Consider the following 16,221-nt stretch of genomic DNA (forward strand, 5'->3'; position numbering starts at 1 on the left):
GTTGAACCTCTCTACCAATCCATTTATCTGAGGATAGTAGGCAGTTGAGAACTTGTAAGTTACTCCACAGTTTTCCCACATGGCCTGCATGTAGTGGGACATAAAATTGGCTCCCCTATCAGAGATAAATTCCTTAGGAAAACCTACCCTGGTAAAAATACCAAGTAGGGCCTTAGCAACAGCCTGAGCTGTAACAGACCTCATAGGTATAGCTTCAGGATACCTAGTAGCATGGTCTACTACAGCCAGGATAAACCTGTTTCCTGAAGATTTGGGAGGGTCTAAGGGACCAACAATGTTGATTCGTACCCTCTCAAAAGGAACTCCCACCACTGGGAGAGGCCACATTCTTGGCTCCGCTCTTGCCAGAGGTTTGGCAAGTGTGACAGCTCCTACAGAATTTATCTACATCAGACCCCAATTTAGGCCAGTAGAAATATAAAGGTAGCCTTTCCTTGGTCTTCTTAAAACTTCCACCCAAAGGTTTCTCATGGGCTAACTGTAGGAACTGGAGTCTGCTTTCAAGAGGCACTACAAGTCTTCTGTAGTCCCCTGGGATAGACTCAGTCGGTTCACTGTAGAAGAGGCCATCGTCCCAGTATAGCCTATGCTTCCCTGGCTCTTGCCCATCCAGCTGGGAAGCTGCCTGGTGGTCATAACCTTCAAGAGTAGGACACTCTCTTTGAACTGTGCTGAAGTCTGCCCTACAGGGTCCACCTTCTGCCAGTAAAAACTGCAGCTTAGGATGGTCTGCAGGATCCAGATTTCCAACAGGAGCAAGGTCCTCTTCCAGCTCTAATTCCTCAGCAGCTGATTCAACCACACAAGTTTGTTCCACACACTCAGCCTCAGTTGGTGGAGGAGTCACAGGTGTGACTTTGGACAGTCCTCTCGGGTATGTCCTTGTTGGTAGCACAGGAGTGCTGGCTGGTTTCTTCCTCGAGGTTTTAGGTTGCCCCTTTTCCTCCTTCTTTTTAGAAAATGCAGTCGGTAAATCCTGTGGACTGGGAGTTATAGTTTCCTATATAACCTCCTCTTGAGAGCCCCTTAAGGTACTCTCTCTGGCCTTCCTAGTCTGCTCCTGTTTCCTTTTGCTGGGAGGCCTGGGGGTGCTTGATACAACTCCAAGAGTTTTTAAGTCATTCCCCAACAGGACTCTCCCAGGTACTTCACTCTGCACACTTACAGGTATCTTGATAGTCATATCATTACACTGGATGAGAGCTGGTAACTGTGAAGCATTTGGACAGAGCCTCTAGCAAGCTTAGGTAGGAATTTGGGTGCCTTAGTAAATGATTCATCAACTACAGTTATGCTGGCCCCAGTGTCTCTAATGGCAGGGGTCTCCTGACCATTCACAAGAACTTTGTCTTTGTAATACTCTTTAGTATTGTCTAGAATAGAGTTATACACATCTAAGTTCTGTGGTTCCCACAGACCCAGGGATACTAAAGAAACACTGGTTCAGACTTGCATGGGTTCCTCAGCCAGTAAGTGAAAGTTTCCACTTGCCATTGGTACTTCATCCACTGGGGAAAATGCTTAGGAGACAGTGTGGAACCCTTTAAGGTTTACCCTTAGCTCTGGGACACCCTTTCACATGGTCAGTTGACCCACAAGCATAACATTTACCAAATGTATTTATGAATGGGGGTTTGTTCTGACCTCCTTCTTGTTTTTCCCAGAAGGTACACTAGCCTGGTTTGGTTTCCCTTGTGGCTTACCCTTGTTATGTTTGTGGCCCTCTTTTGGAGTGGAAGTATTTGAATTCTCTTTGGTATCTTTCTTTTGCTGCTTCCACTCATCCTTCTTCTGCGTTACCCCAGAATCCTTGTGAGTGCCCTGTTGGCAACCCACAAGTCGGCAGCCTTAGCTAACTTCTTGGGATCAATTTCTTTAGAGTCAGCCAAGTGCTGTCTCCGCTCAGGGGAGCAGGCATCATAGATTCCAACATAACCAGATTTCTCAAACCTTCATAAGTGTTCACTCTGTAACCCTTAACGCATCCATCTAAGTTTTTCAAACATTCAGTCACCCAGGTAGCCCAAGAGGTACTATCATGCTTTTTGAGGGTTCTAAACCTCTTAAGATACCGTGAATGGGTATTCCCAAATCTAGCTATCAAAGCTAGCTTCACAGTTTCATACTCCCTTCTGTCTATATCCCCCAACTCCATTACCACATCAGTTGCAATAGGGGGTAGCCTAGAAAAAAGCCAAGGAATCAACTGATTCCCTGTAATGTCTTGAATCCAATGGTTATATTCAAAAGCAGCCAACCAATCCAAAATATCAAGTTTAACCTCATACATACTTACTGTATCTTTGGGCATGCAAGGCCTCTTATGACTGGAAGACCTAGAGGACTCTGAGAGAGAACCAGTTTCAAGAGACAACTTCTTCATTTCAAGGGCATGATTCACTTCCATTTCTCTGAGTCTAAGCTCTTGATGCTTTGTTTCAGTTTGAGCTTCGATTCTTTTAAATTCATACCCCAGTCTCAACTTTTCATGTGCGACAAATTCAGGACATAGGTTTGGACCTGATGGAGTCCCTGTGGTCAAAGGTTGAGGCCTATGAGCAGGTAGAGGTAACACAGGGCCTATATTATGAGACTATTCTGCGTCATCTAACTCATCCACAATATTAGAGCTGGGCTCTGACATATTATCATCCTCATCAACATTTTCCACATTTGCTGCAGGTGTGGGTGTTTCAACCTTTCTGTCTTTACAGTGTGATTCCCAGCTTTACACATGTCTCTCAATTGATTAACTGTTAAAGTCACTAGGGTATCCTGTCTGTAGCTTTCCATATCAGTCTTGATAAAACAAATGCTTTGCCTAGGGAAGATTATTTGAACAAAAGTAAAAGTAGCACTCTAAATGTAACAAGTATACTTTATCCTCACCGATGTACACCAGTGTTAGGCAGAATCATCTACAGTACCCTTGGGACCACTAGAGGCAATTAGGACTACAAGTGTAAGCACAATTTCACCTTTAGTACAAAGCCTGCACTACACAGTAAAGTGGTAGCGATGGCTGAGGAGCCAGACTTATCTCAAGAGTTTAAGTGAGCAGTAGAACAAGTTACACAAAGGACCAACAAATACAGTGATTCAAATATACACTTACTCAAGGTTTCTTGGTAAAAGAATATACATTTATTTACTCAGTCAGATAGAAAACATTACAGGAAGCGTCGGAAGCGGCCACTGCGTACACTGGGTTTCTGACAGTGAACCCGAACATTGGTGCGGCTTGACCTTCTGACGTTTGAAGCACTGGGTGCTCTCCTCTAGCAGACGAACACCAGGAAGCGCCGAGCTGAGAGAAGCGCTTGTCCGGGGGCCGGGAGTAACGTTCCCCGGGCCTGGTACTGGAGCCGCAGCTGTCCTGGAGCGTTCAACCCGTATTGGACTCGCGTCTAGCTGAGGAGTAAAACGAATTTACAAGGAGGCGGCAAGGCGGCAAGGAAACAAGGAGGTGAGGCGAGGCAAAGTGAGCAGAGACCAGGGGTAGTTGTATTATACTACCACACGCCTTCTCTCTCTGGCTGAGGTGCCAGCAGTGCCGTAATCCAATCTACAGAGGCACGGACACCTCGGAGACACAGAGAAAAATAGCCGGACACTTCTGTAATTAGAGAGCTAGCACCCCCCCCGGCCTGTTTGGCGATACAGCTTATCTTTCCTCTATGCCACATTTGCTCTAGTGACCCGCTCAGAGCCCCCCTCTCATTCCCAGTACTCCCTTTTTTCCCCTTTCTGCTCGCGCTGCCCCCCTGGCTCTAATAAGAGCTCCAGAGCTTCAACAGCCATAGTGCTGCAGCAGTTAGAGCAGCCTATTGCTGGAGTGATTACCGGACTGCTGAGAGCGGAAAGGGAGGGAGCGATCTATAAGCATTGGCTCCAGCTATTCCTACTGTTGCTGTGTCTGGGAGACTGCAGGCAATGCCTTTGATCCTGGCACATAAGGCAAATCTTATTGCGATATTGAAAAACCATAATCATATGATACGAGCATGCTAAAGATCATAAGTGCCACTTTTGTCCCTGAGCCAACTGCTTCAACCACAAGAGGATCCTAAACCAAGCCTTCACTAAGAAAATCTGACTCTTATCTCTGACGCCTGATGCCTGACGCCTGACAGAATGGAGTGATTGAACTAGAGTGCCAGTGACAGGCAATTCAGTTGGGCAGGCTGCTTACAAAGGCAGAGGTGATCTAACTCCTATCGCTACTACTGTCATTGACTAGCCCTAGGGATTCTACCTATCAACTAATCAACTAATTGACTGCAAGATCTCTCTTCTAATCGAGCACCCTCCATCTTCTTAAGATCCCTTACAGAGGGGAGGGATAAGACATGTCATGCTTACAGTCAAGAAGTGTTCTGCCACGAGGTACAACCTCCAAAATCAGAAGGGCAAGTCTTCTACAACAGGGTTGATTAAGAGTAAGGACACCAAACCTGTACCAATGGAAAAAGGTGCCATTACTGACTTCTTCCCACCCCGGGCACCCCTAACCCTATAAGTTCACCATCAACGGTGGAGAAGGAGTCCGGTAGTCACAGCACGATTAACAATTCAGTGGGTCTAGGGAAAAGTGCAATCGATAATAATTCATTGCTAGATCTCTGCCTTTCCATGCAGAGAGCCATGACTCCGCTACCAGGAAGCAACCTGGGAATTCTGACCAATAGCTACCAACATCAGACTATTGACACACAACGTGAAGTATACAACAGACTATCTGCTTCCCCTAATCTGGATGTACACTTAGATACATTGGAACCAGAAAATAGCAGTGATCAAGGAGAAAGCTGCACAAGTCTGGGTGACTTACAAGCCTCTGTGGCATCCTTACAATTTGCATTAAATATTCTGCTAAAGATGTGTGGGAAGATACTTGATGTCACCCTTACATTGTCGAAAGGAGACACAGAGAAAATAGCCAGAAGGAATCTGAACCGTAAGAAAGTCATTTTATCATTCCAGACAGCTCTGAACCTGGGGTCCAGGATTCTAACGTCACAAATAACTCGGAAATCTATCTTTCACGCAAACAGAGACGTTTGACCAAAAGAGCGATCGGAAGGAGAAAGCGTCAAATTGTAACAATAACATTACCTGACACAGCAGAGCCTGAGGACGAAATCTCTAGACCGACGGAAGGCAGTACGCCCAAAAAGGGGCAGAGAAAAGCTAAACGGAAAGCTGCACGTGCCCGTAAACGCACTGCAGGAAAAGAGGGTAAACGGACCAGCTGGCTCATTACTGACAAGAACAACACCTCTCATTCAGTAGTGGCGGAGGACCCAGATCCATCCCTCTGTTTAGATGAGCAAGATATGAACTCAATTCAGAACAACACAAACAACGTTTCAGCTATCTCATTACCACCGAATAATGAACCTCTACTATCACCATCAGAGCCAGCAGAGGATAACGGCAACACTATAGGGCCCCAAGGCGGAAGAACTTGCCTTAATAAAAATTTGTACCAAACCAGCGATCATGACTGGATCACCAGGACAGCACTGATGACCAGACTGCACTCCATTTCGCAGCTGAGAGTATTACGATTTGAGGACTTGAATTTGTTGAACCACTGAAAGTCAGGAATTCTAGTACATCAGATTTACACTGTAAATTCTTAGCTACAGCCGAGCTGATACGTAACTTTAAAACTAGCTTGAGGGAAGCCGACATGGAAATAGATGTTGACCCCAACATGATAGACCCGCAATGGCCAACACAGATGTCAAGCCCAAATACGGAAGAAAGTATCACACCACAGTTACCAAAAGGCGATTCAGTACAGATGGCTGAAGTATAGAAGGTTCTTAAATGGCACGCGGAGTCCCTACCGGCATTAACATTAAAACCATGAGATAAAACCGTAATATCATGGATTTGTCAGGGATTTAGTCATTTACTCTCGCCTGATGCCTCCATCCCTTTACTAACAGGCCATACCTGCATGTGCCTTCAGGAGACGTGGCTTACCTCTCGAGCCCTGCTAAATGGTTACACTATACATCAGGAATTGGCAAAAAAGCGGCAGAGGGGAAGACCTTATGGAGGTCTACTCATTGGAATTTTACATCCACTAAGATCCACCCGTATCCACAAGAACATGGACGAATTTGTGTTAGCGGTGGAATTGGAACTTCCTGGAAAAGACACAGTGGAGCAAATATTGTTGGTCAACATATATAATCCTCCTGAATTTTCCCACAGAGACCACATCCAGGAAGCTTGCCATGATCTGTTGATTAATTGGATGACAGATGCAAAGAAAAATCTGGTAATATTTGCTGGTGACTTCAACTGCCATTTAATTGGAGATGTGAGTACAAGTAATAATCCCCTACTGAAGAACATAGGCAAGTTGAGCCATGCAGGTGCAAACTCTGAGGGATTACTATGGCTCGACTTCTTCAAGTCATGGAACTTCGAAATCTTAAATGGCAGAACCACTAGTGATTACCCGGGACAACCAACATGGGGAAATACCAAATCCAGAAGCACATTGGATTATATTTATGTAAGCCCCTATATGGCCACTTGGGTCACGGATATGAAGATCAACGATAACGATTGGAGTGATCATGCAACGCTTACACTCTCATTCAACTACACGATACAGCATGTACAGTACAGATCATTGGGAGAGCTGACGACGAACCATGACTCCTCTAATATTCGGTGGTCTGATAAACACATCAAACGAGCTGCGGAATATATAATCGATAAGTCAAATATGGGTCGTGCTGAGCTTATAGTTATGACTAGCAATGAGATTGAAGAATGGATTGCATTATTTTCGCACTGCTACGCCACTGTTAAAACAAATATGCTGGCCCCTGAAGTTAAGTCTACTAACGTATTTGACATTGAAATCAGAGACACCAAACAAATCCTAAAAGCAGATCTGAGAAAGCTACATAAAGCATCCATTACATGGAACAACTATCTGAATCTAAGTAAGAAGCTTAAAAACACCTATAGAGTATGGCTCAGGCAGAAGCGCTATACAGCTAAATTACTAAAATGGCAAACAACAGTTCAAACACTTTGCACAGGGAATTCTCGATCTATATGGGGATTGCTGAGCACGGCACGGGGAGACACAAATATCTCCCTGACTAACCCTATTGGTATAGTCCAGTGGGAGGAATTCCTGAAAACCCGCAACCATGCTGCCCACGACAAGTTACAGGAGAGGAATATCCTTTCAAGGTGACAGTCGAATCATTGATTGCCAGGATTAAAAAGCTCAAAACATCGAGAGCTCCTGGACCCAATGGTCTAGCAAATGTCATCCTAAAGAGTAATCCGGAATACTGGGCAGAGGTACTTGCGATATTATTTGAAAAGATCCTGAAGGAGGGGCAAATTCCAGAATCCTGGCAGACAGCAACCTTGGTCCCTGTCTACAAGAGGGGAGACCGCATGGACCCTGGCAATTACCGTCTATTATTTATGTTGGACTGTACGGGCAAATTATTCGCAGCATACCTACTACACGAGTTACAAACATGGGCAGACAGAGAAAGGATCCTAGACCGATTTCAATGCGGCTTTAGGGGTGGATATTCTACAACACACAATCTGATTGTAATGGATATCCTTCGTAATAAGGGCAGAACACCAGGTAATCTGCCCTTATATGCGCTGTTTATTGACTTTAAGGCTGCTTTCGATCTAGTCCCCAGGGAGTTACTGTGGACTAAACTTGAGAACTTGGGTTGCCCCAAAGGTATACTACACTACCTCAGACGTCTACACCATAATACCACAGTCTCCCTGAAGTTAGACTCTAAGGGGAATATGATCAATAAGATCAAACAAAATCCTGGAGTAAAACAAGGTTGTGTCACGGCACCAATACTACGATTTACCCAAAATATAAGCACTGGAACACAACTGCCCCCCCAAGATTGGTACTGCTCACTGCCTGGTCCTAGCATACGGTGACGATTTAGTCATCATGGACCATACTATCAGTGGCATCCGAAGATCAGCAGAGGCACTATGGACGTATACGCAAACCAACGGCCTGGCAATCAATTTGAATAAAACCCAGATGGTAGTATTCAGTTCCAAGAAGATACTACGAGTGAGCCTCAATATAGATGGGACTGCAATTCATTAAACTCCATACTACAGATATCTGGGCATCGAGATCGAGCCCAAGGGGCAATACACTATGTGCAAACAAGCCAGAATCACGAGAGCCGGCCAAGTCACAGCCCTGATATATCGCTGTTCTACATCTCACTGTGGGTACACCATCTGGGCAGCACGACAACTTTATCTCCAGGTGCTAGCACCAATGATAACTTACGGCCTTGAGGCTTTGCAATTGATGGACATGGAATGGCTACAGATTATTGAAGGAAAATACTGGAAAAAAATACTCGGTCTCCCGAGTTGCATTCCCATGTCCATCCTCATATTTACTTATGAAAACACATATGAACTGTTATCTTGAAACGATCAGCTGGACCCAAAGACAACAAGCGGATACAGCCTCTTCGCTTAGAGCGCTATCAAAGAAATCTGAATTGCATGACTGGATCAACAACTTTACGCATTTGGAAGATCTAGAGCGCTATAAATTTGTGCAACATGTGAACTATACCTTCAAGAAACCATTACCATACTTGAATCTCTGCCCTTCGCCGCGCCTGAGACGATAAATTCTCCTGCTAAGGAACGATCAGCTCCCAGTATTGGCTATAAATGGGATTAAGAATAACCTCACCTTATCCGAAGGCTCCTGCCGATTGTGTAAGGATAGATCGGAGTCTGAAACTGGCAAACACGTCCTTACCAGATGTCCGGCTATGCAAAAAACCTATACAACATGTTATGCAGATTTTGTTCATAGATTGGACCACGTTAGTAGCAATGACCTCTGGCTAAGAGCGATCAATGCAAGGGGATTGAAACTCTACATTGTAACTTACAATGTATGGATGAATGTAGAGAAATCATTGGACATAAGTATATAGTCAACTTGCAGTCTATGTATGCTAAATTTTTCTAGAGTTTTATCTATGAACTAATAAGTTTCTCTATTAGTAATTGCTTATTAGAATCCTTTTCTTCCTAGAACATGTAATAGATATAACATAATTAATTGTTAATTATAAGATATTAACTATACACTATTTAGATATTTCCATCTTTTAATTTTGGTTTTGATGCGTCCATCAAATTTTCTTTTTTTCCTTTTTATTCTTTCTCTTTATGATATTTCTATACAATTTTATTTTTGTTTGTGTAATTTCTGTAAATGTAATAAGAATATTTATGTCACATGTGAAAAGCTTATGTTAAGCTATAACACATTAATAATACATTTAAAATTTAAATTACTCTAGCATAAGCAGCTCAATATCACACACAACACCACAACAATCCAACCGGTAAGTAACTGAACAAGTTTAGCTCCAAAATGAAGTGGGAGCAAAATGGCACTTCAGATACTCAATAAAGGAGGGAAAAGACAAGGCTTTAAGACTAGACAGCCCAAATACATTCATAGGCAGGGCAAAGGGTTTCAGTTAAATACAACAAGCAATTCTTCTCAATAGGCCTGGGCCAAAGTCAATGGTTCAGAGTCTTTTGTATAGGATAGCACAGTTCTGGTAAGTAACGGTTAAGTCTTTGCCACAGATTTTTAAAGGATTTGGCTAGGCGAAAAGTTTGAGGAATGTTAAGGTAAGGATAAGCCTTCGTAGTTGAGGAAAGTTTCACGCACTTTCTCGATGCCCGAAAAGATTTCCGGACCGCGGTTGCACAGTACCTTGTCAATGAAGAAAGCTGTAGCTGAGGCAGTTGTTCCTGGCAGTTCAAGCAGATCTCGCTGTTCCTGAGCTTCAGTCATGGGGACAAGAAGGAGGACGTCGGGAGGTTCCTGCACTGGCCAGGAAAGAATCCAAAAGCTGTAGCAAGACGTTGGTTTAAGGTGTGAGTGCCTTAAAGTCCACAAGCTGGTTTCCTTCCCTCTGGCTATCCGGTTTCCAACAGCACTCTGATGAAAATTCAACCAGAATAGGATGGTGGCTTACGAGTTGGTTGTTCCTACCAAACTCAAGGGAAAAAGTTGACCTTGAAGGGCTTCTTTGTCAGAGTTCAGGCAATTCGGACCTGCAGCAGGGCTTCACCGGTCGTCCAGGAGTTGCAGCAGTCCTCTTCCTTCCTCTCCTCTTCGTTTCTTCCGTTCCAGTGGTCAACTCTGCTTTCCAAGTCCCAGAGACTTGCTTTTAAACAGTTTTTCCCCATTCATTCCAGTCTGGATGACACTCACACAGCAGGGTGGCTGACCTTACCGGACAGCCAGCTGGCCAATCACGCCAGAGTGCATTCAGGTCTCCTAGGAGACTAAGCACAGGGAGTTTCGGGCACCTCCCTCCCATCCTGTCCACCCCAGACACCCTGGCGCCAAAGGCCAACGAACAAAGGGACCAAACCTGGTTTGGCACGCAGAGACAAACATAAGAAGGACCCTTCCTAAAAGAAATGGCGAAAAAAGATGACCAGAGCCTGTTTTTACTTATAGGTCTTAGGAGCGATATTGAAAAACATGGCTAACCCGATTTTTAGCTACTGTTGTTAGCGGTCGGGGAAAATCACGGTAGTTGATTTAAACCACTGCCAGCAGCCATTTAAAGTAGGAAAGGGTACATTGTACTGTTGCATGAGTGTTTTGACTCAGGGGATGCTAGGCAACCCCTCCAGCACTGTATAGGAAGATAGTGTGTGCTGGGTCAGTAAATTTAAAGAGACTAGTAAAGTCAATTTAACTTTACATGCTCTGGGAGATGGTAGTCAGTCCCAGGGAAGGTATTTAAACCTTGGGAAATCTGAAAGACACCCCTGTGTCACTGCACTGAAGGTGCTTTGTGACACACAGAAAATGATGATGCCTATGGAATTGTGTTAAAACTCCATAACCGAAGAACACAAAAGTAAAACACACATAAAAATACATGAAAGAGTAGGAAAAAAAGGCTCACACTCTTTCCAGATGAAAATAAAATCAAATCCTAGAAATCCAGCAAAGTTGCTGGGGGTCTCAAAAGGTAAGGGAAATTAGCACATATGGAGAATTCTCCCTAACACCAGCGCTGGTCCATTATTGGACTGATTGCTGCTCAGAGATGTGCGTTGGTCCATTGTTGGAAACAGTGCTGCTTGTGGCCTAGTGCTGGTCCATTATTGGACGGATTTCTGCTCAGAGCTTTGTGCTGGTCTATTGTTGGAATCAGTGTGGCTTGTGGCCCAGCGCTGGTCCATTATTGGACTGATTGCTGCTCAGAGCTTTGTGCTGGTCCATTGTTGGAATCCGTGCTGCTTGTGGTCTAGTGCTGGTCTATTATTGGACTGATTGCTGCTCAGAGCTTTGTGCTGGTCCATTGTTGGAATCATTGCTGCTTGTTGCCCAGCACTCGTCCATTATTGGACTGATTGCTGCTCAGAGTTTTGTGCTGCTCCATTGTTGGAATCAGTGCCGCTTGTGGCCTAGTGCTGGTCCATTATTGGACTGATTCCTGCTCAGAGTTTTGTGCTGGTCCATTGTTGGAATCAGTGCTGCTTTTGGCCTGGTGCTGATCCATTATTGGACTGATTCCTGCTCAGAGATTTGCATTGGTCCATTGTTGGAAACAGTGCTGCTTGTGGCCTAGTGCTGGTCCATTATTGGACGGATTTCCGCTCAGAGCTTTGTGCTGGTCTATTGTTGGAATCAGTGTGGCTTGTGGCCCAGCGCTGGTCCATTATTGGACTGATTGCTGCTCAGAGTTTTGTGCTGCTCCATTGTTGGAATCAGTGCTGCTTGTGGCCTAGTGCTGGTCCATTATTGGACTGATTCCTGCTCAGAGTTTTGTGCTGGTCCATTGCTGGAATCAGTGCTGCTCATGGCCCAGCACTGGTCTATTATTGGACTGATTGCTTCTCAGAGCTTTGTGCTGGTCCATTGTTGGGATCAGTGCCGTTCATGGCCAAGCACAGGTCCATTATTGGACTGATTCCTGCTCAGAGTTTGTGCTGGTCCATTGTTGGAATCGGTACTGCTTGTGCCCCAGTGCTGGTCCATTATTGGACTGATTGCTGCTCAGAGCTTTGTGCTGGTCCATTGTTGGAATCAGTGTTGCTCATGGCCCAGCAGTGGTCCATTAGTGGACTGATTCCTGCTCAGAGCTTTGTGCTGGTCCATTGTTGGATTCAATGCTGCTTGTTGCCCAGCGCTGGTCCATTATTCGACTGATTGCTGCTCAGAGCTTTGTGCTGGTCCATTGTTGGATTCAGTGCTGCTTGTGGTCTAGTGCTGGTCCATTATTGGACTGATTGCTGCTCAGAGCTTTGTGCTGGTCCATTGTTGGAATCAGTGCTGCTCATGGCCCAGTGCTGGTCCATTAGTGGACTGATTCCTGCTCAGTGTTTTGTGTTGGTCCATTGTTGGATTAAGTGCTGCTTGTTGCCCAGCGCTGGTCCATCATTGGACTGATTGCTGCTCAGAATTTTGTGTTGGTCCATTGTTGGAATCAGCGCTGCTTGTGGTCTAGGGCTGGTCCATTATTGGACTGATTCCTGCTCAGAGTTTTGTGCTGGTCCATTGTTGGAATCAACACTGCTTGTGGCCCAGCGCTGGTCCATTATTGGACTGATTGCTGCTCAAAGCTTTGTGCTGGTCCATTGTTGGGTTCAGTGCCGCTCATGGCCCAGCACAGGTCCATTATTGGACTGATTGCTGCTCAGAGCTTTGTGCTGTTCCATTGTTGGATTCATTACTGCTTGTGGCCTAGTGCTGGTCCATTATTGGAGTGATTGCTGCTCAGAGCTTTGTGCTGGTCCATTGTTTGAATCAGTGCTGCTTGTGGCCCAGAGCTTGTCCATTATTGGACTGATTGCTGCTCAGAGCTTTGTGCTGCTCCATTGTTGGAATCAGTGATGTTTGTGGCCTAGTGCTGGTCCATTATTGGACTGATTTCTGCTCAGAGCTTTGTGCTGGTCCATTGTTGGAATCAGTGCTGCTCATGGCCCAGAGCTGGCCCTCTTCTTTGGCCAAGGGCATTCCAGTCTATTTAGGCCCATTGCAATGAAGCTTGCACATTGATATCTTTGATAGGTTCCTCGCTGTTACTTGACATAAATATGCCGCCCACACATGTAGCGGAGCCTCAGCGGAGTGTGCCCACTCATGACACACTCAGCTGAGATGCTGAGGTGCCATCAGTGGCTTCTGCTTCATTCTGAATATAGTAGAGTCATGGCTTGGAGGAGGGTGGTCCAGGACCCTGCATGCCCTAATTGATTGTGTCGGGATAGTCACAGACATGGTTCTCTGGGGCCTTGGGAGGTGTGAGGGTTGATCACATTAGGCATCTGACTTGTGTATTAACACTCCACTTTCTGGGCTATCTGCAGTGTGGACGCATCATGCAGGTGAAATGGAGAGAGAATCACTGGCACTGGCTCAACTTCCCACTCTCAATCCTGCATGTTCACACTTAATGGAGGGCCAGACACCTCAACAGTTACCAGGGGATCATGTGAATGAGTGAGTGCGTGAGTGAGTGAATGAGTAAGCAGGGAATCAGGTGAATGAGTGTGTGCATGAGTGAGTGAATGAGCAAGCAGGGGATGATTTGAATGAGTGAGTGCATGAGTGAGTGAGTGAGTGAATGAGCAAGCAGGGGAGCATGTGAATGAGTGAGTGAATGAGCAGGCAGGGGATCATGTGAATGAGTGTGTGCATGAGTGAGTGAATGAGCAATCAGGGAATCATGTGAATGAGTGCATGCATGAGTGAGTGAATGAGCAAGCAACGAGGCGATCATGTGAAGGAGTGAGTGCGTGTGTGAGTGAGTGAATGAGCACGTAGGGGATCATGTGAATGAGTGCGTGCATGAGTGAGTAAATGAGCAAGCAGGGGATCATATGAAGGAGTGTGTGAGTGAGTGAATGAGCAAGCAGGGGATCATGTGAGGGAGTGAGTGAGTGAGTGAATGTGCAAGCAGGGAATCATGTGAATGAGTGAGTGCGTGAGCAAGCAGGGAATCATGTGAATGAGTGTGTGAGTGAGTGAATGAGTAAGCAGGGGTTCATGTGAATGAGTGAGTGCGTGAGTGAGTGAATGAGCAAGCAGGGGATCATGTGAATGAGTGCATGCATGAGTGAGTGAATAAGCAAGCTGGGGATCATGTGAATGAGTGAGTGAATGAGCATGCAGGGGATCATGTGAATGAGTGCGTGCATGAGTGAGTGAGAAAGCAAGCATGGGAGCATGTGAATGAGTGAGTGAATAAGCAAGCAGGGAATCATGTGGATGAGTGTGTGCATGAGTGAGTGAATGAGCAAGCGGGGGATCATTTTAATGAGTGCGTGCATGAGTGAGTGAATAAGCAAGCAGGGGATCATGTGAATGAGTGCGTGCAGGAGTGCATGAATAAGCAAGCAGGGGATCATGTGAATGAGTGATTGAATGAGCAAGCAGGGATCATGTGAATGAGTGTGTGCATGCATGAGTGAATGAGCAAGCGGGGGATCATGTGAATGAGTGAGTGCATGAGTGAGTGAATGAGCAAGCAGGGAATCATGTGAATGAGTGAGTGAGTGAGTGAGCAAGAAGGGGATCATGTGAATGAGTGCGTGCATGAGTGAGTGAATAAGCAAGCATGGGATCATGTGAATGAGTAAGTGACTACGCAAGCAGGGATCATGTGAATGAGTGTCTGCATGAGTGAGTGAATGAGCAAGCAGGGGATCATGTGAATGAATGAGTGCATGAGTGAATGAATGAGCAAGCAGGGAATCATGTGAATGAGTGAGTGAGTGAGTGAGCAAGCAGGGGATCATGTGAATGATTGCCTGCATGAGTGAGTGAGTGAATAAGCAAGCATGGGATCATGTGAATGAGTGAGTGAATGTCATGATCTCTGCTTCCAAAAGGTCAGGGTTTTCCCAACTCCCTTGGAAGCAGATCCATAACCCAGGTTCCGAGTGCCAACCAGTCCCAATTGGGACCTTTTGGACCCAGTCCTGGCGCCAGTGGCACCAGGCTCATAAATATGCCCAGTCCCAGCGCTGGAAGCGCCGGGCTCATAATGCTTGGGTGGACTTACCTTCAGCAGACCATGCTGCTTACTTGCCTGCCAGTTGAGCCTCTGATCCTCTTCTGTTTGGAACTACTTTTCCTGTTGGGTGGGGCTGGAGCCACTCCCTAGATTCAGAACACTGGAACTCTTCTGGAAGGCAGGAACTCTTTTCTTACCAGGAACTCTTTTCTTACTTGGGCGTGGCTGTGGAAGGAGACACCTAAGCACTACAGGAGGCTATTTAAACCACACCCGGTGGATGAATCTTGCTTTGCGTTATTCTGCAACCTCTGCAGCAGAACGCTCATCGTGTCTTCTGCATCCGGTCCTGGGCCTAAGGAAAAAGGCTTACCATCCTGAATCCAGTCTTCAGCAACACCTATAAAGACAAGAAAGAACAGGTTAGCATTCCGGCATCTGAAAGGCAAAGGCTTACCATCCTGAATCCAGTCTTCAGCAACACCTATAAAGACAAGAAAGAACAGGTTAGCATTCCGGCATCTGAAAGGCAAAGGCTTACCATCCTGAATCCAGTCTTCAGCAACACCTATAAAGACAAGAAAGAACAGGTTAGCATTCCGGCATCTGAAAGGCAAAGGCTTACCTACTCTTCGTGCGCTCCGGAGGTCTTCGGCGCTGCATCCCGCATCTGAAAGACAAAACAAGGTGCGTTTAAAGACATTGGGGAACTTTAATACTCACGTGCCATTACTCCTTTCCACATCTAATCCAGTGGGTATTCCGGCACCCTGCAGCCGCTCCGAACTCGTACCTGCAAAATAAAAAGACAGTTAGAGCGCATAGTGAAGCAGGCAACAAGCGCTTACTTACGTGCTTCCAGGCGCTTCTATTCATCACACGGGCTCCATCTTCAACTCACTTCAGCCCGTCATCCGCCATCGCCGGAACCCTGCAAAACAAGAGACATCATTACTAAAGACTTAAAGACATTTGAATGACTCGAAACTTACCGTTCGTGCAGTAAACGACGGACAGCAGTCCTCTGAAGTCAAGAGGCCTGCGCTACCTATCCAGTGAAGAAACTGGTTACAGCACCCTGCCCTGAGGCAGATGGAGAGCTCGGCATTCACTTACCTAAGAC

This window comes from Ambystoma mexicanum, chromosome 5p (assembly GCF_040938575.1).
Source record: "Ambystoma mexicanum isolate Mex_15411 chromosome 5p, UKY_AmexF1_1, whole genome shotgun sequence".
In the NCBI taxonomy this organism is placed as follows: domain Eukaryota; kingdom Metazoa; phylum Chordata; class Amphibia; order Caudata; family Ambystomatidae; genus Ambystoma; species Ambystoma mexicanum.